Source organism: Mytilus galloprovincialis, chromosome 7 (genome assembly GCF_965363235.1).
Source record: "Mytilus galloprovincialis chromosome 7, xbMytGall1.hap1.1, whole genome shotgun sequence".
Lineage (NCBI taxonomy): Eukaryota > Metazoa > Mollusca > Bivalvia > Mytilida > Mytilidae > Mytilus > Mytilus galloprovincialis.
The window spans coordinates 94,002,624-94,026,342 of NC_134844.1; the positions used below are offsets into that span (position 1 = coordinate 94,002,624).

At 32.0% G+C, this 23,719-nt stretch overlaps 2 long non-coding RNA genes across 2 annotated transcripts in view; both read right to left on the bottom strand.

The window, feature by feature from the left end:
• The window catches only part of LOC143084009 (uncharacterized), a 426,871-nt gene that overhangs the window by 223,953 nt on the left and 179,199 nt on the right, over positions 1-23,719 (bottom strand). The gene's annotated exons all lie outside the window — the stretch shown is intronic.
• LOC143084002 (uncharacterized) lies at positions 1,631-2,479 on the bottom strand. Its single transcript, XR_012980976.1, has 2 exons — positions 2,314-2,479; positions 1,631-1,755 (listed from the first exon to the last, which is right to left on the bottom strand). It is a non-coding gene; the product is annotated as an uncharacterized LOC143084002 (long non-coding RNA).

The following is a 23,719-nucleotide window of genomic DNA, read 5'->3' on the forward strand; positions in this document are numbered from 1 at the left end:
ATGGTATTGAGATTTATTGTTCAGCCCATGAATTTTATATGAATCTGACAAGTAATTGTTGGGTTGCTGTCAATAAATTTTAATTGAATGTGATGCTCTTAACTAACTTAAGTGTTATGCTTTTTTGATTCAATGTTATTCAGCGTTAATTGAGTATGATGTTATTTTGATAGAGTGTCATTCTATTTTGAATGAATATGCTATTTTGATTGTATGAGTGTGATGCTATTTGAATCAATGTAATGTTAATTTGATTGAATGTAATGCTATTATATTGAATGTAATATATTCTGATTGAATGTAATGCTATTTTGATTGCAGACAATGCTGTTATATTGATTTTAATGCTACATGTATTTTGATTGAATGCAATGTTGTTAAATTGACTGAATGTAATACTTTTTTTTAATAACGATACTATTTTGATTGAATGGGCTGCTGTTTTATTAGAATATAATGCTTTTTAAATTGATTGTGATGCTATATAGATTGAGTGTTATTTTATTATAACTGAATGTGTTGTTTTTTTGTTGTTGAATGTGGTGCTTTATTGATTTAAAGTGATAATATTTAATTTAATGAGATACCATTTTGACTGAATATGCTGCTACATTAATGTTCATTAATGTGTTGATTTATTGCTTGACTGTGATGTTAAATGTAATAATAGGTATAATATAAAGAATTTTACAATCTGTTTTACATGTTTAAAACAGGGTATATTAACTTTATCTAAGAAACTATGTATATAAATATTGCCTTCAATCATATGAAATGGAATGTGATATAGTGATTATATGAATTAGAAAGAAAAAAATCTGTGATTGTAATTATTTGTATGTGGTGCATGTATGAATATATTGGTTTTCTATCTGTGACTCTATTTATTTTGATGTTTGTTCAAATATGAATTAATAGTATTTGTACATGTATAAAATAGTGAATAAACAATTATTGTGTACTCAACGTAAATTTATGATTTAATGTATTGTACCTATAGATACTGTAACAAGTTATATATCTGTTTAAAAAAAACCTTGTGCAAATACATATGATTAAAATAGGGTGGTTGGAAAACCTCTTGTTAACAACATTGGAAATTTCTATAACAAACCAAGTTAAGTTAAATTTCAAAACTTTGAAATTACAACAACTGAAACACTTAAGAAACCAAAGTACGTTCCAAAAACTAATAAAATTGTTTTCCTTGTTCAAAGAGAAGTTATGAAAGGCTCAAGTTAACAACTTTTTGTTATTATAAAAAAAATAAAAAAAATTTGACATTTCAAATTGAGTTATTTCCCTTAGTCCATAATGTTACCTTAAAATTTCTTCTGTGAAAACATGCCAACCAGGCTATAAATCAGTAATAAATCGAAAAGAATAATGTATTCCACTTGAAATTGAATTAAATTAATTTTGTTAAATTATCAGAGTTCTGATAAAAGTGATTTTATGGCTACTGGTAATCTGTACTGCAATAGTGTGCATAAAACTACAAAATAACTAACAAATAACATTTTAACTTTCAATAACAATTTCAGAAATTATACAAAATACAAAAGCCTTTAAAAAAATCTAATGTTCAACAATGGAAACTTCTGAATTACCAGTCATCAATTTTGTGACATTCATCAATGACAATTGCGCCAACTTTTCCCTCCAATGCTCGTAACAATTTAACACCATTTTCTGCAACTAACAGTCCCTCAGGGTGTGTCAGAATGATACTGGCACTAAGTGATTCCTGTATGACTATATTATATACATAGATAAGTAATTTGTTCAGTTTGAGAAGTAAGGGCTTGACCTCAAAGGGATTCGATCCCATGCATCACGCAACCCTTCAATGTACATCAATGCCAATATCCATTTAAAAATGAAGATAAAGGCACCAATATGAGGAGAATCTTTTTCACTTTTGAGTATTTAATATTTCTTTAATAATACAGTAATAAATGTGAAAATTTTCTTAGTTTCTCAGACAGTTGATTTGTTATTAATCAAGTTAATGTTTCATTTCGGCAGAAAAAGATAAACCTCAATTATAATAAAGAGGTCTTTCCCATACTGAACTTATTACAGAAAATAAACTCAAATTATTAAAGTTATTTTAACATTTACATTCAGAATTGCTAATAATGAAAAAATTATAAAATAATTCCTTCTTATTCAGAATCAGGTATTGTTTAGAAACAAATGCAAAAAAGTATATGTTGCCTTCTTGATGTTATTGTTTTATGCTACATTTTGTATATTGTTTGGTTGCTATATATTCATCATGTACATATTGATAATACCATGAATACATACCATTTTCACAGCTGTCTTTGTTGTTCTCAATGATCTGGCACTTCTGGCTAAGCTGAACAACCTTAACATTAATCTTGTTCAATTTTTTACATTGATCTTCCATAATGGCATTTAGAGGAGACACCACCAATACCTTATTCTGCACTCTTCCAAGGTCTTCAAATATTTCTTTAAAAAATATAAACATTCAGAGATATACAACTGCAAGTAATATTTTTTGTATGTAGAATCTGTTGGCAGTTTGCATGAACTAACCCCATTGGAAAAAATCTATACAGCTTAATCATTATTATTATTATTATTATTATTATTCAGAAGCATACATTTTAGTAGCCCAGAGCCCCTATCAAATATGTGAGCTGTAGTCACAATAGTTGTCCATATTTTTGATTTATCATATTGATGATTCAAAATAAAATTTGCTTAGTTTCAAGATGTCCCCAAAATTGCTTGGTCTTGTGTAAGAGAGGTTGGCTGAATCGCTAAAATACCAAAGAGATAATAAAATTCCAACAATTCAAAAATGAACTGAAAATACAATGGCTAAAACATGAAATGCAAAATTGTCAAACAACAGTTACATGTATATCAAAAACACAAGATAGAACCTACACAGAACACCAGCCTAACAAAAACTGGTGGTGATCTAAGGTGCCCAGGAAAGGTAAGCAAATCCTGCTCCACGTATGGCATCCAATGTGGTTATACTTGGATACAAACAAAAATATGGAAACAATTATTCAGTATATCTATCAAATCCTGTTACAGGAAGCACTCTTACAGTTAGGTGTGTACATGTATTTTCCCATTTTGGCGCCTGTGGATTTTTGAAATAAGAGAGCAAGATGCAATAAAATTCTTGTTTGGATATATAGCTGAGGATTAATTTATATGAACATGAAGATTATGTAATGTATGTAATCATGGTAATAGAGGCTGTTTCCTGTATGTCAGTCGGTATTTGCATATCCATACCAAACATTGGTCCAGCATATATTGTAACGTTCTTTTTCAATTTTGTGGCGGGAACAAACTTTGTGATTATACATGTATATTAAGAAAAATAATGAGGCGAAATAGACCCATTTTTTATTTGATCATGTCATAAGGTAGATTACTGTCAAGAGTTTCTGAAAAGGAAACGCTCAAAGGCATTGTAATTCTAGTTCAGTTCAAAATTGAAATTTTATGGGGGATATGTGACATTTTCACCCCCTTTTCGCAATATTCCATGGTAAATAAATGCAGAATGTTGCTATGAATACACATAGAGGAATTATTTTTCACCATCTTAACTTTTGAAAATCTTTGGAAGATACTCATTACATACATATGCACATGTATAAGCTTTCGGGTCGATCCGGCCCCACATCGATATGGGCCATATTTAAAGTCGATATGGCCCCTCAAAAAAAAAATTTATAAGGATAAGGAATAAAAATAAAGATATATATTAATTGTAATTCATAAATGTTTATGATTTATTATATACAACCCCGGCCAGGATTTGATTGAATTTAGTGATTACAAGTGGCATTACCTTAGTTCACAATCATCAGACAATTGTTGAATAAACAAACCAATTATAGACTAATGATTTCGTTTATATATACTGTTCAAATTTGTCACAAATTCCTCCATATAGTGAATATAGTTTATTCATATTTTATTATCGGGCCGGATCGACGTGGGCCGGATCGACTTTGGGCCGGATTGACTTGAGGCCGGATCGGTTTGGGGCCGGAACGACCGGATACCCACGTATAACACAAACAGCTAAGGTTAAAGTATTAGAAAGCCAGGAATAGAGAATGATAAAACATTTTGTGGTTCAATTTTAATTTTATTTTCTTACGGTGAATAGTGGAGTGCTACCATTATATAACTAAACCACAAATTAACAGGTTGGGAACAACCCTTCATATATATACTTCTTATATTTAGGGGTACATTTCAATTTTGTTGTAAAAACCCATTTTTGTTACAAAAAGGCACACATCTGTATTTTTGAAGATAAAAAAGCCTTGCCCGTGTGACCTCACAATTATTTGAACTCATCTACATTGAATGTTTCCACATTTAAGTTATGTTTTTCTTTTTAATATATTATAAATGATCACTTGCAGACTTGGCCCTTGTCTGAGCCGAGGGACAGTGACTGATTTCAGGCCTGAGCGATTCTTTTTGTTAGGTGGTGTTCCGAACCCGATTTAGGACTGGACAAATATTTAAAAGAGCCGTCAAGATCGAATTATAATAAAAGTTATAGTGTACAAAAATATATATTTCCACGATGTTTCATAATTTGTTTGATTAGTTCAATATAAAAGTTGATGGAATTAATAAACTCACTGGGCAACAAATGGAATATTATACTCTTTCCAAACCCAACAGGCAGATTGACTATAATATTGTTTCCCTGGAGAATGTTTTCTATGGAGGAAATTTGTTCATGTTTCAGTGTCAACTGTGGATACAGCTGACATTGTACGTTCCGTATCGTCTCTGTAACATCCATGTTGGATTTGACAAGGGTGAAATAAGTATACATACACCAAAATATATCTCCAGTTTAAAATATCATTTTCTAAAAATTACTGCTAGCTTATATTGTAGTCTTTAAAATCTGTATTCAATTATTAATATAGTATAAAATTCCATACAAATAAAAACAATTTGGACATATTTAATTTTTTTTCAAGAATGTTGAAAAAAACCTACGCTAGCGTTAGGAGTTGGTGGCAGTGGTTAAAGTCAACGTAGCGTAGTAAAGAGGACGTAACCGCTGTTTCGGAGTTCGTTACAATTCATCACCCAAATCTTTGTTTCACATGTTATTTCATCCTCATACTTTATATATCATGCATAACATATAAACTTATAAAGAAAGAAATTTGGAAAGTGTATCAAAAAAAATTTCAAGTTATACACTGTTCACACTAGGGACTATATTTGTAGACAACGAAAATCAAAGGACGATAACTGTATCCTCGGACCAACTTAAGGCCAGATTTTTGTACAAATCAAGAAACGAAAAACCAATATGATATATACATGTACAGCAACTAAAGACATTACCACTGAATTACAGGCTACTGGCTTGTGACCATTTGAAATTGGTTTTTTTTTACAATTTTCCCTTAGACTTGTATAGTAAATCCCTATGTTCTATTTTTAGCCATGTCAGCCATGTTGGTTGGATGTCAGGATCATCGGATATATTTTTCAATCAAGATACCCTATTGAAAATTGTAGCTCACTCACAGAGTTTAATTCTATTTGGCCCAGTATATTAAGTGAAGAAGATTTTTGTAAAAGATTGCAAAAATTTATGAAAAATATTGTTGAAAATTGACTATAAAGGGCAATAACTCCTCAAGGGTCAATTGAAAATTTTGGTCATGTTGACTTATTTTGTAGATTGTACTTTGCTGAACATTAAATTTCTGTTAACAGTTTATCTCTATCTACAGATCTATAATAATATTTAAGATAACCAAAACTTAAAATTACCAATTCTGAAAATTTCAGGGCAGATAGAATTAAAACTGTTGTACATTTTAACCCCATTTCAGATTTGCTCTTAATGCTTTAGTTTCAGAGATATAAGCCAAAAACTGCATTTTACCCCTATGTTTTATTGTTAGTCATGTCCGCAATTTTGGTTGGCAGGCCGGGTCATCGGACAATTTTTTTAAAGAAGATACCCTAGTGATGATTGTGGCCAAGTTTGGTTAAATTTTTGCCCAGTAGTTTTAGAGAAGATTTTTGTAAAAGTTAACGGACGACGATGATGGACGACAGACGACGGACGCCAAGTGATGAGAAAAGCTTACTTGGCCCTTTGGGCCAGGTGAGCTAAAAATATTTGGGGATTTATAAAATAAATTTGTAGATTCACCATACACAATTAAAAGGTAAAAATATCTGGGCCTTATCAAATATATATTTTAAGATTCACTGTACACGATTAAAATCTAAAAATATAGGGTGCTTTATACAAGGGAAAGCAGGACACCCCTGTCTCTACCTTTACACATATATCGATATATGTATATAATGTTCATCTCATATCTTTCTTTATTGCACTGATTGTACGTTGAACTAGAGGCTCTAAAGAGCCTGTGTCGCTCACCTTGGTCTATGTGAATATAAAACAAAGGACGCAGATGGATTCATGACAAAATTGTGTTTTTGTGATGGTGAAGTGTTTGTACATCTGATTTTACTGAAAATTCTTGCTGCTTACAATTATTTCTTTCTATATTGAACTTGGTCCAGTAGTTTCAGTGGAAAATGTTAGTTAAAATTTACAAATTTCATGAAAATTGTTAAAAGTTGACTATAAACAGTCAGGGGACTTACTGAAATAAGTGATTTTTAAATCACTTATTTGAGTAGCAAATTCGAGGTTTTGTCACAAATTGGGATTATGTAGTTTTTTCAAAATTTGAAACACATAGGTTTAAATAATATCTTTTAATTAGTAAAATTTTAAAAAAATGGACTTTTTGCTTCTTTTAAGTAGCAAGGTTTATGCCTTTGATGCTATCATTTAGCTGAAAATTCTATTTTAGTTGAAAAAATGCTATAATAATGGCTTTACATAATGAACTGATACTTTCTTCAAAGATTTTTCCCAGCAGTGGGAGTATTTTTCCTGTGAAGTTCAAGGTTTCATCTTTCAGATTATGTAATAAAATTCTACTGTTCGCAATAAAAATTTCACTGTTTGGGGGTGTTTAAATTAGTGGGGGTTATTAAAAGAATGATACTTAAAGAAGTGATTTTTGGGAAGGAAATTGAGGTCTGATACTTAAACAAGTGATTTTTATGTCATTATCCTAGATTCAGGACAAGGTCATCACCTGAAATGACCTGGTCATCCTAGACAACACAGATGTTGGTTCTGATAAGTTTAGAAACATAATTAGTCCCTGGATCATTAGTATTCTATATTTAAAGCTACAATAAAATTAAATCACTTCTTCTAGTGATTAATTTGTACTACTTAAATAGGTGATTATTAAAGAAAGACAACTCTAACTTCCAATCTTTATGGAAATAATGTTACTTGAATCAGTGATTTAGAAAATCACTTATTTAAGTAAGTCCCCTGACTGATAAAGGGTAATAACTCCTAAAGGGGTCAACTGATCATTTTGGTCATGCTGACTTATTTGTAGATCTAACTTTACTGAACATTTTGCTGTTTACAGGCTATCTCTATCTATAATAATATTCAAGATAATAACCAAAAACATCAAAATTTCCCTAAAATTACCAATTCAGGGGCAGCAACCCAACAAAGGGTTGTCTGATTCTGACATCTGAAAATTTCAGGGAAGATAGATCTTGATCTGATAAACAGTTAAACCTTGTGTGATTTGCTCAAAATGCTTTGATTTTTGAGTTATAAGCCAAAAACTGCATTTTACCCCTACATGTATGTTCTATTTTTAGCCATGGCGGCCATCTTGGTTGGTTGACCGGGTCACGCCACACATTTTTTAAACTAGATACCCCAAAGATGATTGTGGTTAAGTTTGGATTAATTTGGCCAAGTAGTTTCAGAGGAGAAGATTTTTGTAAAAGATTACTGAGATTAACGAAAAATGGTAAAAATATCAATATAAAGGGCAATAACTCCTAAAGGGGTCAACTGACCATTTTGGTTATGTTGACTTATTTGTAGATCTTACTTTGCTGAACATTATTGCTGTTTATAGTTTATCTCTATCTATAATAATATTCAAGATAATAACCAAAAACAGCAAAATTTCCCTAAAATTACCAATTCAGGGGCAGCAACCCAGCAACGGGTAGTCTGATTCATCTGAAAATTTCAGGGCAAATAGATCTTGACCTGATAAACAATTTTACCCCATCAGATATGCTCTTAAAGGTTTGGTTTATGAGTAATAAGCCAAAAACTGCATTTTACCCTTATGTTCTATTTTTAGCCATGGCGTCCATCTTGGTTGGTTTGACGGGTCACGCCACACATTTTTTAAACAAGATACCCCAATGATGATTGTTGCCAAGTTTGGTTTCATTTAGCCTGGTAGTTGTAGAGGAGAAGATTTTTGTAAAAGATTACTAAGATTAACGAAAAATGGTTAAAAATTTACTATAAAGGGCAATAACTCCTAAAAGGAGTCAACTGACCATTTTGGTTATGTTGACTTATTTGTAGATCTTACTTTGCTGAACATTATTGCTGTTTACAGTTTATCTCTATCTACAATAATATTCAAGATAATAAGCGAAAACGGACAAAATTTCCCTAAAATTACCAATTCAGGGGCAGCAACCCAGCAACGGGTTGTCCGATTCATCTGAAAATTTCAGGGCAGATAGATCTTGACCTGATTAACAATTTAACCCCCATGTCAGATTTGCTCTAAATGCTTTGGTTTTTGAGTTATAAGCCAAAAACTGCATTTTACCCCTATGTTCTATTTTTAGCCATGGCGGCCATCTTGGTTGGTTTGACGGGTTACGCCACACATTTTTTAAACTAGATACCCCAATGATGATTGTGTCCAAGTTTGATTTAATTTGGCCCAGCAGTTTTTGAGGAGAAGATTTTTGTAAAAGTTAACGACGACGACGACAACGCCGGACGCCGGACGCCAAGTGATGAGAAAAGCTCACTTGGCCCTTTGGGCCAGGTGAGCTAATAATATATTTAATGAGACAGTTAGTATGACATTTTTATTTTCCTTGTAATTTCCATACACGCTTCAAAATTTTGATTACAAATTACATTGTAAAAGTTCCAAAACATCTGTTAAAAGATCCTCAAATTCAACATAACTTGTTAAAAAAAAAAATGAAAAATGGTTAAGGATGATTTTTAAAGAAACGTGTTAGAATAAAGTCCATTACTAAGTATCAATACAATTAAATACCCAAAGTGAAATCTGTTGGTACAAGTTCTTCAACCGTCAATATGGGATTACATGTGGGCCTTCATCAAACTGTAATTGCAACTTCAGCATGTTATTATTAAGTCTAGATCTGTCTGCAAGGTCTTAATGCCACTTTATATAACATACCCCTTCTGCCACCAGTCAATCAAAATCTGAAAAAAAGTTTTAAAATTTAAAACATGTAAACGGATTAAACAGAATAGAGAATGGAAACAAGGAACGTGTCAAAGAAACAACAACCAAAACCAGAGAGCAGAAAACAGCCAAAGGCCAACAATGGGTCATCAACACAGCCAGAAAGTTCCACACCCAGAGGCACACTTCATCTGCCCTCCCCCCCCCACCCTTTAGTTATTACAGACATACATGTACTTTTTCTGTAATAACATAGGGGTACTATGCATGATTGGCAAACTATGAACTGTTATATCTTTCTATAGTTGAGTATACATGTACATAAAGACAATAGTAATATCAATAGAACTTGTATACATTTTAACAAAACTAATGAGGTATATTGTTCCTTTGAAACATGTAACATACATATGTTATCACAGTTCTTTGATTTTTTACTATACAAATCCTTGTATTTTCTCATGGCTGACGTGTTACTATAGGGCCCCAAGATTTTTGTTTCCCAATAACCCGAATAATTCAGTCCCTCCCCGTGATCGACTCTCCCACTCGCGAGGGCCTGAACTCTTAATACGAGTTAAAACTTTTGCATGAATACGACAATCTTTCGTTTATCGGAGAAAAGCTGTCGATAAAAAAAAACAGCTACATTTTTGGCCAAAGCGTGGGAGGCAAAACATGACAAACATGACAAAAATGCCCCTAAATGAACAAAAATAAATTCCAGAAAAAAATGACTGCCTTACCTCTTGATTCCACCCCTGAATTATGTACTCATTGTCCATGCCAAGTTTGCAAAACATATATTTTGTTTTTGAATTTCTAAAATACTTCCTGGGTACAGCAATTAGTTTTTCACAGAAGGGTACTTGGAAGATATTGCCAATATATAATATATGTGTCAATGAAAACGTTGTAATATGATTATATATTTGGTTGTGTATATTGTATTGCACATGTATTTGCCTTTTATCTGCTATTGTGGGAGTGTGTATTTTGCGTATAAAAGTATTGAATTAAATGGAAGTACATGTATATTTTTTTACTGAAACCAAGATTAAATTATGCTACATTTTCAAAATGAATTGTTTTATGGATCCACCCGACCCGGTCTTTATTACTTTCAGAATGAAAAATCAGATTTCTCAACAGAAGAATCCTGCAATGCACCTCTTGATCTTTGGTCTCTTTGACTGGATCTTGTTGTTCTTTTTATTATAATAAGGTATTTATGTACAGAAGTCATTTAGGGATACAGTTTTCAAAATGCAAAAACCATTAACGGAATGTCGATGATTGTAAACCGTACCTACAAACAAGTCATCACTACTTAATTTGACAACAAATTTTGATTTCACGCTTATTACAATTATGATTCTATTTTTTTAGTAATTTTTCGTGTCCCGCTCAACTTTGTTTCCTGTTTTCAGCCAATCCTGTGTCACGCTAAGACCCTAATGAGACCCACTGTGATGACTGAAAGGCGTTATTACATACATGACATACATACATTGTTTCTTTGTAAAATAACCGGTTATTTCAACACAATTCATGACAGGAGGAGATATAAATCTATAAGAATTCCCCCAATAACAGTACTAGTATACCTGTTATTTTCTGAAATAACTTGTTTAAATTATATGTATACCTTTGGTGGTAAATAATAATGTAAAATCTTTAATATACACCCTATTGCTATTTGTCTGCAGGCCATTACTGGGCATCACACAGGTTCTCGTAAAATTTTGACGTCATAATACAAAATATCTGACGCCACAATGGATAAAGTGATTGTTGTATGACGTTCATAGTTCGAGCGGGACAGATTCAGGATTAGCGATAAGGTGTATTGTCTCATACCTGTGGATGAGGAACCTAACTTGATGTTAATAATCAGTTCTTAATTTTATTTTAATTTTCAAATACAAAGATTTTATATTGTATGCACACTTTTGATTCTATACGCATTATAAATCAGTGGCGGATCCAGAAATGTTCATAAGTGGGGGCCCACTGACTGACCTAAGACAGTCAGGGGTGCTACTTGTACAAGTGTATTTTATTTACTTGAAGAAGTGAAAAAAAATATACACATATAAGTAAATAAATAATGTTTGAATAATCTCCCTTTAATTTTCTGAAAAATTTACTTGTATTTTTCTTACAATCCCACAAAAATCCTCAAGTTTTGAGATGTAAAATCATGCCTTTAATGATTTTTCCCAGGTTTGCTCAAATTTTTTCATTAAAGTTCAATGTTTCATCTCATTAATTCATCAAAGAAACTGACTGAGCAAAGATCTTGTATATTTGCGCAAGGCAATCTAAAATTGCTCCTTTGGGGCTTGTAAATGAGCAGTGTTAAGAAGATAACAGACAAATGGGACTTTCATTGTCCATGAAATTACACTTAAATGATCAGTTAAGACATCTGCAAAGGGTACACAATTAAAAATTCTATTATAGCAAAGAAATCTTAAGAATTCAAGAAAAGAAGAAAGGATGATTTTCTTACTTATACAAGTACAAAATTCTGAATGGCTAAGGGACATAACTCAGCCGATTTTTTTTTTACCTATACAAGTAAATAAAATTCACTTGTATAAGTATCCTACAAATTTACTTATATGTGTATATTTTTTTTTACTTCTTCAAGTAAATAAAATACACTTGTATAAGTAGTACCCCTGACTGTAAGAGGAGGCCCGCTCTAGTCGCGCTTCAGTGATTCCCTACATAAGCAACCAAATTTTTTCCCAAAAAGGGGGGGGGGGGCCCTTGCCCCCCCCCCTAAATCCGCCTCTGTAAGGGACGACATCAAAAGTTCAATGTAGGATAAAAAACTTAATTCAGATAGTTTTTTTAATGACCCCCCTACCCCCCTCTTAACTTACTTTGGAAAAATTGATTGACCCATATAGATATATGTAAAATCGATGTAGGATAAACAAAACTTACAGCAAGTTTAACCCCCACCCCCAAACTATTTGAATTAAGTTTTTTATCCTTCATTGATCTTTTGATGTCGTCCCTAAATGAAGGTTCATACAAGCTTTTTAAAAAACAATACTTGTTAACACATGACAAACTTCAGCGCCGCCTGGTGTCTAAAAACTCTTACACTTTTCAAATGAACTTTTTAACTTACAAATTTGTTTCCATAAACAATTTTACCTTGAAGAACATAAAATCACTTAGTTAAATGATTAATTAAACATTTCTTCTGTACTTGTTCAGAACATTTCGTCTTAATGCGAAGAAGAAGAGATATGGAAACCCGGAAATATGTCCATCGACCTGTTGCTGTGTCAAAAATGTAAAAAATATTTTTAAAATGAGCTAAAATGAGTATGTCATTTCTTCACATGAGTCAGATATAACAGAAATATTTAAAACTTACCCTTTAAAAGCCTTCGAAATGACGTCTTCTTGGTTAAAACGAATGTGTTGGCAGTTTGTCGATACAGGGGAAATCATAGAATGCAGCAACGCGGAAGTTTTCTCAAAACCCGGGATTGGGACAAGTCGGACCAAGAAAACTCGGACCACTTTTAAAGAAACTCGGATTAGATTGAAAGACAAATCGGACCAGTTTGAAACAATGATTGGACCCATTTAAGGACGATTCCAAATATTTTCAAAGACAACTATGACAAATGTGAAACACTGATTGGGTCCATTTAAAACGGTTGATTCAAGGAAAAAAAGGGGGTAGAGGACGTAAGACCCGGCTCCCCCCGTTTGATCGCCAAAAATAATAAATAATTTTTCACGCTATATACAATTTTTTTGGAATTGGGGAGGAGGGTGTCGTAGAACAACTGATTCACCTCAGTGAGGGTCTGGAATGGGGGAGGAGGGTGTCGTAGAGCAACTGATTCATCTCAGTGAGGGTCTGGAATGGGGGGAGGAGGGTGTCGTAGAACAACTGATTCAACTCAGTGACACAGATAAATTCAGAAAGTAAATTGGCAATGTTTTTTTGTAGAATAGTATATTTGTTTTGTACAAGTTCAACTTGTATGCGAAAACAGTCATGTACGTCCACTTAATTTTCTTGTTGGCTTTATTTCAAGAAAAAAATAATTTACGTGTTCCCTTGGTAAATGCAGGAATTTTCACTTCCGCACACAAAAGTCTACACTTTCTGATATATGTCAAATCCTTTGTTTGCTAAGAATTTATCTCCTGTTAAAAGTTTCGTTAACAGTCGACAATTTTCAGTTATTTTCTGTTTACTAGATCGTCCGACCTCACGTTCACCCAACCTTTAGACAGACGGTATATAAGAGGGTGTGTATGGGGTATACAGAATAGAGAATAATGGGCAAAAATAAAGAAAAGAGTAAAATGGGCAAAAAAGAGAATAGAGAATAATGGGGTGCTAAAATATAATGAATAACTGCAAAATTTCAAGAATTGAGTAAAAATATATACTGATTACAGAAAAGAACAATGTTCTGTCAGAATACAGTTATCAAGTTATTACAGAATAGCCATTATTGTTAAAGATAAAGAATAACAAGCGAAAAAAAATAAAGAATACAGAAATGAACCGGTACCCCAAGCAACCGTTGACCAACATATGATGACACAGATAAACCGTGATATCAAAAACTTCACAGTTACTTGACCAGGTCTCAGCACGGGCAAGTAAATTTTAAGGTCTCTATAAAAACAGCAAAAAACAGTGTCACAAAACTAGGAAACTTTCCATGTCACTTACTTAAGTGACAAGTAGACTTGTGTATCTGACAAGTAGACTTACTTAAGTGACAAGTAGACTTGTGTATCTGACAAGTAGACTTGTGTATCTGACAAGTAGACTTGTGTATCTGACAAGTAGACTTAAGTGACAAGTAGACTTACTTAAGTGACAAGTAGACTTGTGTATCTGACAAGTAGACTTGTGTATCTGACAAGTAGACTTGTGTATCTGACAAGTAGACTTGTGTATCTGACAAGTAGACTTAAGTGACAAGTAGACTTACTTAAGTGACAAGTAGACTTGTGTATCTGACAAGTAGACTTACTTAAGTGACAAGTAGACTTGTGTATCTGACAAGTAGACTTGTGTATCTGACAAGTAGACTTGTGTATCTGACAAGTAGACTTGTGTATCTGACAAGTCGACTGCTGTAGTTTGACAAGTCGACTTATGTATCTTCCAAGTCTAATTGTCACTTAATTTAGTCTACATGTAACTTTATTAGATTAGGTCTACTTGTCACTTAGTTAAGTGCACTTGTCAGATATATAAGTCTGTTTTTACATGTCATGAAATGGGCAAAAACGCTAAAAGATGTTTTATTTTTTTACAAAAAAGTTTAGTTTAAAAATAGAGAATAATACATAGCAAAATCCGTATCATATGTCGTATCATCCCGAGACATTAATATCAGCCCAAGGTCGAGGATGATACGGCATGTGATACGGATTTTGCCATGTATTATACGCTTTATCATATATTTTAACAGAAGAGTATTATATTATATGAACTGTTTTCTGATCCATAGCACTGGGTTACCTTCAGTTCTACTTTTGTCTTGTTTAAAAGGGCCTTAAAAGAACTGCTCAACTACTTATCCGAAGCACCTGGGTTACCTTACAATTTGCGTGCTGTTGTTTTAAAAATAATTTGTTTATTATTGTATTTATTTGTGTGTTTTTTTTTTATTTTTTATTGTTGCATTTGGTGTGCTAAAAATATGAAAACTTGACGTTCATGACGTCACATACCAAACAATGACGTCATTCAAAAAAATTACCTATTTTGAGGAAATTTTTTATTAGGCAAAAAAACCCAAAAAAAACTGACTTTACGTAACAAAAAAAAAAGAGTAGGGGTGTGATAAAGGGTATGCGATAAAGGGTAGGGGTGTCATAAAGGGTATGCGATAAAGGGTGCGCATCAAAGTTGCGCGATATGGATTGAACAGCAGGCTATTTATCAAATATGAAAAACTACTGTATTTACTACTAAATATATGATAAACAGTATTTATTAATGAAAAATTACAAGATAATTATTACAATGTTACATACAGTTCAAATATGGGATTCGGAAACAAGTTTGGAATTTTTTTTATAAATCCGTCTCCCTGAGTTTCATCTTATTATCTTAACTAAGTGACAAGTAGACTGCATTAACTGACAAGTCGACTTATTTAGCTAATTATGACGACTTAACTAAGTGACAAGTGGGGGCAGATATATGCCACCATAATATGGGATATTCTCGCAAATAATTTTGTTTTATAGGCAGGCCAAGAACATTGATGCCACAGAGAAATCTTGCATATCTCAATTTTTATACCTTATATTTCATGATGATAAACAGTAGGATACCTTTTCAAGCAGAACATGTCTTCTTTACCACTTTTAAAATATTTAGAAATTAACTCCTCTCAGTGGTAAATTACACATTTTTCTGGAAAACAATAGTTAACCCTCTTGATGCCAAAGCGACATATATGTCGTTTCTGTGTTGATGCCAAAGCGACATATACGTCGTTTTGGGTTTGATGCCAAGGCGACATATATATGTCGTTTCAACAATAGTATATATTATAAATCAAAAGTTTGCAACCTATACTACACTAAATGATTAAAGTCTTGTAACAGTGTTGACCATCGGTCATCTTAGTGTACTTTGAAGCAATGACGTCCGGTCATTATGACGTTATAATTATTGCAAAAGTATTATAATTGAATTTTCTTGCTCTGAAAAAAAAACTCTTCCAGCGACAAACAATGACGTTAGTTTTTATATTTGCAGATCTTTGCAAACAAATTACATTGGTGCTGAAGATTTAAAACTTAAGAAAGAGCTAAAAAGAAAAGATAATCGAACAACACCGGTCAACCCTTTTTTTTGGCATCGTAATTTATCAGAATAATATGATAAAAAAAAAAAAACACTTTATTGACCGTGTTTCCGACATATTCGTCAGAATGTGTGTTGAAAAATGCTTTAGAACGTTTCGCATATTACGAATGTTCCAATATAAATGTTTATGTGTTTACCCTATCAGTCCAAAACGGGAAATCGGTCAACCCATGACAAAGAAATGGCCCAAAAGGACTCGGTAATAAATAAAAGGATGTTGAGATTTGGAGTTATGAAAATTTAAAAAAAAACACAATTTTTTAGCATGGAAATCAACAGAAATTCCACAAAATTGTCGATAAAGTACACACTGCATGCATGCCAACGCCAACATTTTCTTATCTCAATTGGGTTCCTTTTATCTAAACTGAGTTTGATTAATAAGCGACACATACTTGATTTTAATTTTATAAACACAATTTTATACTTATTAGTTTTCGCATTCAACCTACATGTAATATATATACTCCTTTTGGTGTGTTAAAGTGTTCTTTATTATTGCTACTAGCTTAGTTCCCGTCATGAAGGAGGAAGTTATTAATTATATTTTTTACAAACAAAGGGGATTTTTTTTTATAAACATTTTAGGACTGAAATCGTGTCATTAAACATTATATGGTGGATTATCGACGGACACTTTCAGTCAGCTTCACATAGTTGATAAACGAAAAATTAATTTAAATTTTAATTAAAGCTATTTTAAAACTGAATTAACGATTTATTAATTGCATGTCATTTAGTTCAGCGACAAATATTTCATACTTATCATATACAAATAAGGGGAAGTGGTTTAAATGCAAATGAGTATGACGAAACAGTATCAACAACGTTGAAATGAAGTGAATGTTAGCAATATTGCAGGCAATAGTACGGCCTTCAACAACGAGAAAAACACTATTCGCCTACAGAAGACCACGAAATGTAAAATGTGAAACAATTTAATTGAGAAAATTAATGGCCTAATTCATTATAATATATTTGGCTTATTCATCATGTTCATACTCGTGTTCAAGTATAACAAATAAATTTAAATAATTTAATTGAGAAACAAATTGAAAAAATACTGAATTTTAACCTTTAAGGAGATGCAAAGGAGATGGTATTGCTAGGTTATGAGCAGGGTTTATTCATCCGTATTTAGCATCATCTCAATTAACATCCATCATGTCCATAAAGACCCTTTACAGATCCATTTTTTACATACTGGTACATAAAATTATTTTGGTATTCTTTGGCCATGTATGCACTATCTGTATCTTGCTTGAAATTTTAAAGGGACCAGGCTTTTTTTTTGGAAGTTTGGCTATTTCGGAATAAACAGAAGCTAGGGAATTGAATTTCACTTAACGGATAGATGTACCACAAATCTTATCATGAAATATACATAACCAAATTATAGAGAATAAACTGATGAAACAATATGTTCTCCGAGTGTTCGACATTCATTTTTGTAATTTTACTCAAAAGGATCGTGTCGATAAAAGTATTCTCTATTTCTCTGTGCGATGATTCACACTAAAAAATTCAAAACGAACACCCATTTGTTTGGCATTCGTAAGAAGAGAAACGAAAAGAAACATAAGAGGAGACAGTACATTCTACTGGCATATATTTGTACTTTTTATTACACAAAACCAGCAGCGGCTACATGTATTACGGTCTCTAAAATCTGGACCTATATTTAATCTTTTGATTCGGTTAATGATGTAACATATACTATTTAGTAATGTTTTGCACGTGAAGAATACAAGGAGTATAGATACTAAAATTATTTTCGATAATAGTTATGGGCAATACTTCCTTTCATACTGTTTTGTATTTGCTATGTTTTTGAAATTGATGTGGTTCTACGGAAATTTTCACAAAACGAATCTCGTAACCTTCAATTTAAAACAAAATTATATTGGCCTACACCAAACGACGCAATGAATTAAAAACCAAATACACATAGAGGTCGACAAACATTCAATACGCAATCACATCTACGAAATGTATATCACTTCATATGGTAAAATAGTCCCGTTCATGTCGAGACGAGTTAGGACAAATCTAAGCCAGTCTTCTGAATTTATCCCTAAACATTAAATGCAAGAAACAAATGTTCTTACATGTACATTTAATACCCCAAGAAAAATAATGCTCACATGGTTCATGTAATTCAGACAGCATAGGAAAATGACGCAAGGTTAAAATACCGCGACATTACTCGCCTCCTTTTGTATATTCAGTAATTGTAATATCAAAGTGTAAAACAGTTACTTATAGAAAATAAAAGTTCTTGCACATAGAATATTTTACGAACAACTTTAGGCTATATATTACATTTTTTTAATAAATTTTATAAAGTTATTTCTAATTGGATTTCAATCAACCAATTGATTTTTTTAACGCGTATCTATGTGTTTATCAGGTTATATTTATCATTGAACAAATATCTGTTGCTGGATATATAAACACAATTTTTTCATCCTGAAATTTGGCAAATATTTTACCAAAATTGGTTTGCAAAATATTATCATAAATGTTCACATCAGTAGAAAACAAAACAAAAAAACAATCGAAGAAAAAATTGTGACCAAATAAACAAATGTACTTCCGACAATTCCGTGCCTTTCAAAACATGGTTTGGTAAAATTCGCCCATAAATACTCTGACATATCTTTTTAAAAATTGTTATTATACAAAAATATATAGCCAAAAATTGTAGACTCTAGGCGGAAAATGCGTTATAATTGCATACTACTTTACAATATTATCTTGCAATTCAAAAAGAACTTTTTATAATTGCACGAATTCAACTGCATCTAAAACAAATATCAGTTAACTTTACATATATGAATTTATGGAATTAATAAAGATGCAAATTTGTATAGAAAAATTCAGTCAATATAGCATTATCAAAATATACACCAGGTCACAGCCCTTGTGAATGCCGTTCACGTAGAAAAAAACTACTTAATAAATCATTATGAAATAAATAACGCCAAAAAAGACGACGTCAAAAGAATTCGGCACTGGCGACGTCAAATTGTTATTGTTTATTTGCAACGTCGAAACGTCTGGCATCAATAGGAATATAACAGTTACTCGCCTTTCATTCTGTTCGTGTCTTTCTAAGCTGGTTAGACTTTTTAGATAATATTAGACTATGGTGTATGATATTTTATTTGTTTAACCCTCTTACTGCGGGAAGGACATATGTGTCCTCCCCTGGCTTACTGCGGGAAGGACATATATGTCCTTTGTGTAAAAAAAATGATTATTTTTTTCCCTTTCGTAATATTTCTGAAAAAACACCTTTCCTTCAGTTATTGAATACATTTTATATATTTTATTCATCATGTGATTATTATTTTTGTTGTTGTTTTCTTTTTTTCTATCTGTTTCATAAAACGTCATCATTACGTCATATATTATTTGACGTCATTCGACGTCGTAATTGATTTGACGGCATGATAGCGCTATCTTAGAATGATCAATTTTTATGCTGTTATTGATAAAATAAAAAAGAATCATAGTATGAAACAGAAGGAAGAAAGAACCCAACCTCAACAAATGATCATTAAGCAATACAAACAAAACCCAACAATAGATAAATATTTTAAACAAATGTCCTTAATTCTTTTAGATTTGGAGGAACACATACTATACATAGTCTTGTACTTGATGCTTGCCTTGGTTTTCTTACTTCTCTAAAAACAAATTAATTAAACAACGAAAAAGTCTACGTTGGTATTTAATAAATAAATAAGTCTACAATTGATTTACTGACACGAATTGTAAAATTGGCATAAAATAGCATTCTGCATTTTAATATATTTTGTTATGCACTATTAGCTATTATAAACTTTAGTTTTAGTTTATGTGCAAAAATGTATAGATACTATGGAGTTATTGAAAACCCGTTAGGAGCAGGAATCAGCAAAATAATGAGAAAAGCCTTTAGCGTAAAGTCAGCTTAAGAAGACCCCGACATGAAAAAATGTAGAACTAACATGAAAACTAACAGCATAATTTATAACAATTTAATTTATTAAAAACATATGTGACAGACATGATCCAACGACAACCACTGAATAACAGACTCATGACTTGGGACGTAAACAAAAGAGTGTGTTATCTTTATTTTTCCGGTCATTTTTTGTTTGACGAGTGTTGTTACCTTTTGAAATATTTGCTGCTGAAAACTTATGTGTAACTTAATCTATTTTGTGTTATAGTTTTTTGTATCCTGCCTTACAACCTTTCAGAACAAGTGTTCTTATTATATATACTAGAACACACCCGCGAAATCGCGGGCATTCAGAGCGGAGTTAAAAGTATGTAAAGTGTTGTTAGAAGTTTTATACCTCCTCCTTCATTTCCAAAATTTCCAATTTTTGGTTTTCTATCAATTTCAATATGAACATACATTTAGTATGTTATGAACATTTAAGTAAGGAGCCTGTAGTTCAGTGGTTGTCGTTTGTTTGTGTGTTACATATTTGTTTTTCGTTCCTTTTTTTTGTACATAAATAATGAATGGAGAATTTCAGAAAAGGTATCAAAAGTTCACATGAATAATTTTAGCGCTTATCTGTATATTACTATAGAAATAAAGTGTATTTACTTTCAATTCTTAGTTTAGTAATCGATCCATGGTGGTCAATTGACATAGTATACAGACCCTCTCCATTTAATAAACTCTGAACAGAATTAAAATACACTTTATTCCACGGGGGGGGGGGGGGGGGTCTCAACATGGGATTTTGGGTACAGGTGTGCAGCTGGGATTTTAAAAACACCCCCCATTCATATATTGAATAATTGTGAAATCCCTACCTATACATATATTTCACAGCGAAATCATAACCCATTCATATATTTATCACCCATTAATATATCACAATCGGTCAATTACTACCTATTGATATATTTCCTCGGTAAAATTGCACCCCATTGATATATTTGACGGATCAAAAAAGGGACCCATTCCAGCGGCACATATGTATATACCTTTATATAGGAAGAGACCCCCCCCCCCGTGCTTTATTCGTACTATTTGTTTGTTCAAAGTATACAGAAAAACGCAAACCGGAAGTATAATCTGACTTAAAATTTCGTCCAATGACGGGACAATATCCGGATGCCTTTTTTCTCGTTTTTCTCCCAAAATAACTCAATCTGAATAATCATATGAATGGATGACAAATGCGACTATGCACTGTACATATAGGACACAGAGTCGTGTTGATTAATTTATTGTGGAAAGAAGAGAAGCGACACCAAAAATGAGGTCTTCTCGTTTAATAGTATAGATATATATAATTTTATAACGCGTGGCTTGTGATGACTCGAAGTTACACCACATTGGAACTGTATTTATACCAATAAAAGATCAGAGTTTCACATTTTGGCGACAAATTTTTAATTCCTTTACGGCATTTATTCAATGAAGTAACACCTTACGATGTTTAAATTTGAGACCAGTAAACATTTTTAAAACTCATATAATGATCTATCATGTCTTTAAACAAAAATCTATGTTTTCCTTAGTATGCTTCACGTGCTATATAAGTTGGGGGAAAGGGGGGGGGGGAGGGGTCGAAAGATGTAATAAAATATCTTTTCTAAATATGTGTAAATATTAAATTGAAGTACGCATATAAATTCGGAAGGGCCCTCTAATTATTTATTCTATAAATATATACATATTGATGTTTACAAATAGTATAAATATACCATTGAACAATAGTAATCACAGAAATTAAGCAGTTATTAACGAAAATATTAGAACCGAACATAAAAAAATAAGAAACAGAAAAAACAAACATGTAAAAATATAGCTAATAGCGCACACCATCCACAGATTACAACACCTAGATAAAAAATACAAGTATGCAAAGATATATTACAGTTAAGAAGGAATTTTATGGTGGTAATTAGTAAGCATGCACCAGGTAAAAATGTGTGTTTGATTTGGATTTGTCATTCGTTAAGCATCAATGTGTTATGAAAATGAATATAACAAATAAAATATGATATGAATAGATATGAGAAATGTGGTATGAGTGCCAATGAGACAACTCTCCATCCGAGTCACAATTTATATAAAAGTAAACCACGATAGGTCAAAGTACATGCTTCAACACGGAGCCTTGGTTGACACCGAATAGAAAGCTATAAAGGGCCCCAAACAATTCTAGTGTAAAAAAAAAACCGGAAAAAACAACGGTATAATCTATATAAAAAACGAGAAACGAGAAACACTTATGAACCACACCAAAACACGACAACTACTGAACATCAGCATATCATAGCAAAGAATAACAGTAGTAAACACAAGAAATATTTCAAGTGATGTCATTAGCGTCGGTGCAACCATCATCTACACAGAAAAGGGAACAAGACGATTACAGTGTATCACTGATGGAGAATATTTACGGAGACAGATACATTTTACAGTATACATAGCAAAACATTTCACAGCATTGACATATTTTTTGGCATTTTTAAACATTTCTATTAAAAAAAAAGGATATAAAGTGTGCATGTGTAAACACCATTAATCATGTGTCTTTCTTAAAAAGTTAAGGCTGAAAATTAATTGCGTCATAGTATAGTTATCAAAGGTACCAGGATTATAATTTAGCTAGTACGCCAGACGCGCGTTTCGTCTACATATAAAGACTCGTCAGCGACGCTCATATCAAAATATTAAGCCAATAAAATGGTTTTGTTTTTAGGTGTGGCGATATTTATGTTGGGGCACATACATCCTTTATAACATTATATCAACTTGAGCATAGTTAACATAATAACACAGCACTATTTAACTCAGATTGTTTTTTATTATGTTTTTTCAATTTGTATTTGTTAAATAGATATATATTTGTATATATAGTGTCTCATAAGCCTTTCTAGGCTGGGTATTTGTCTTATTTTATTATTGTGCAATGTATATTATATAATCTGTATAAAAAATCTGTAGACAAGTATGTGACACTTTAATAAAATAAATTATTATTATTATTATTATGTATAACTTGCTAATCGTTTGACTTTAAAAAGCGTACCTATGCTTTGTTATACCAAAGTATGAGAGCTTACATCTTACGAATCAAAAATAAGTGCACAATCACTTGCTATTCAAACGGGGTGATACACAGTTTACATAAAGCACTAGCAACTGAAAGTTTCTGTAAATTTTGCGGAGATAACGTAGAATATTGTGCGCATTTCCTTTTATAATGTTCCCAATATAAAAACCTTCGGGAGAATTTACGTTTAAGTTTTCAAAAATTGATTAAAGTTAAAGTTAATGTTATCAAATCAGTATCATATTTAATTAATCAAAATAAAATTGCTGATGCCAACCAAATTTGTAAATATATGAGATAAGCATTTGAATATAAAAAAGGAGATGTCAGATGTGGTATGATTGGCAATAAGACAACTATCCACCAAA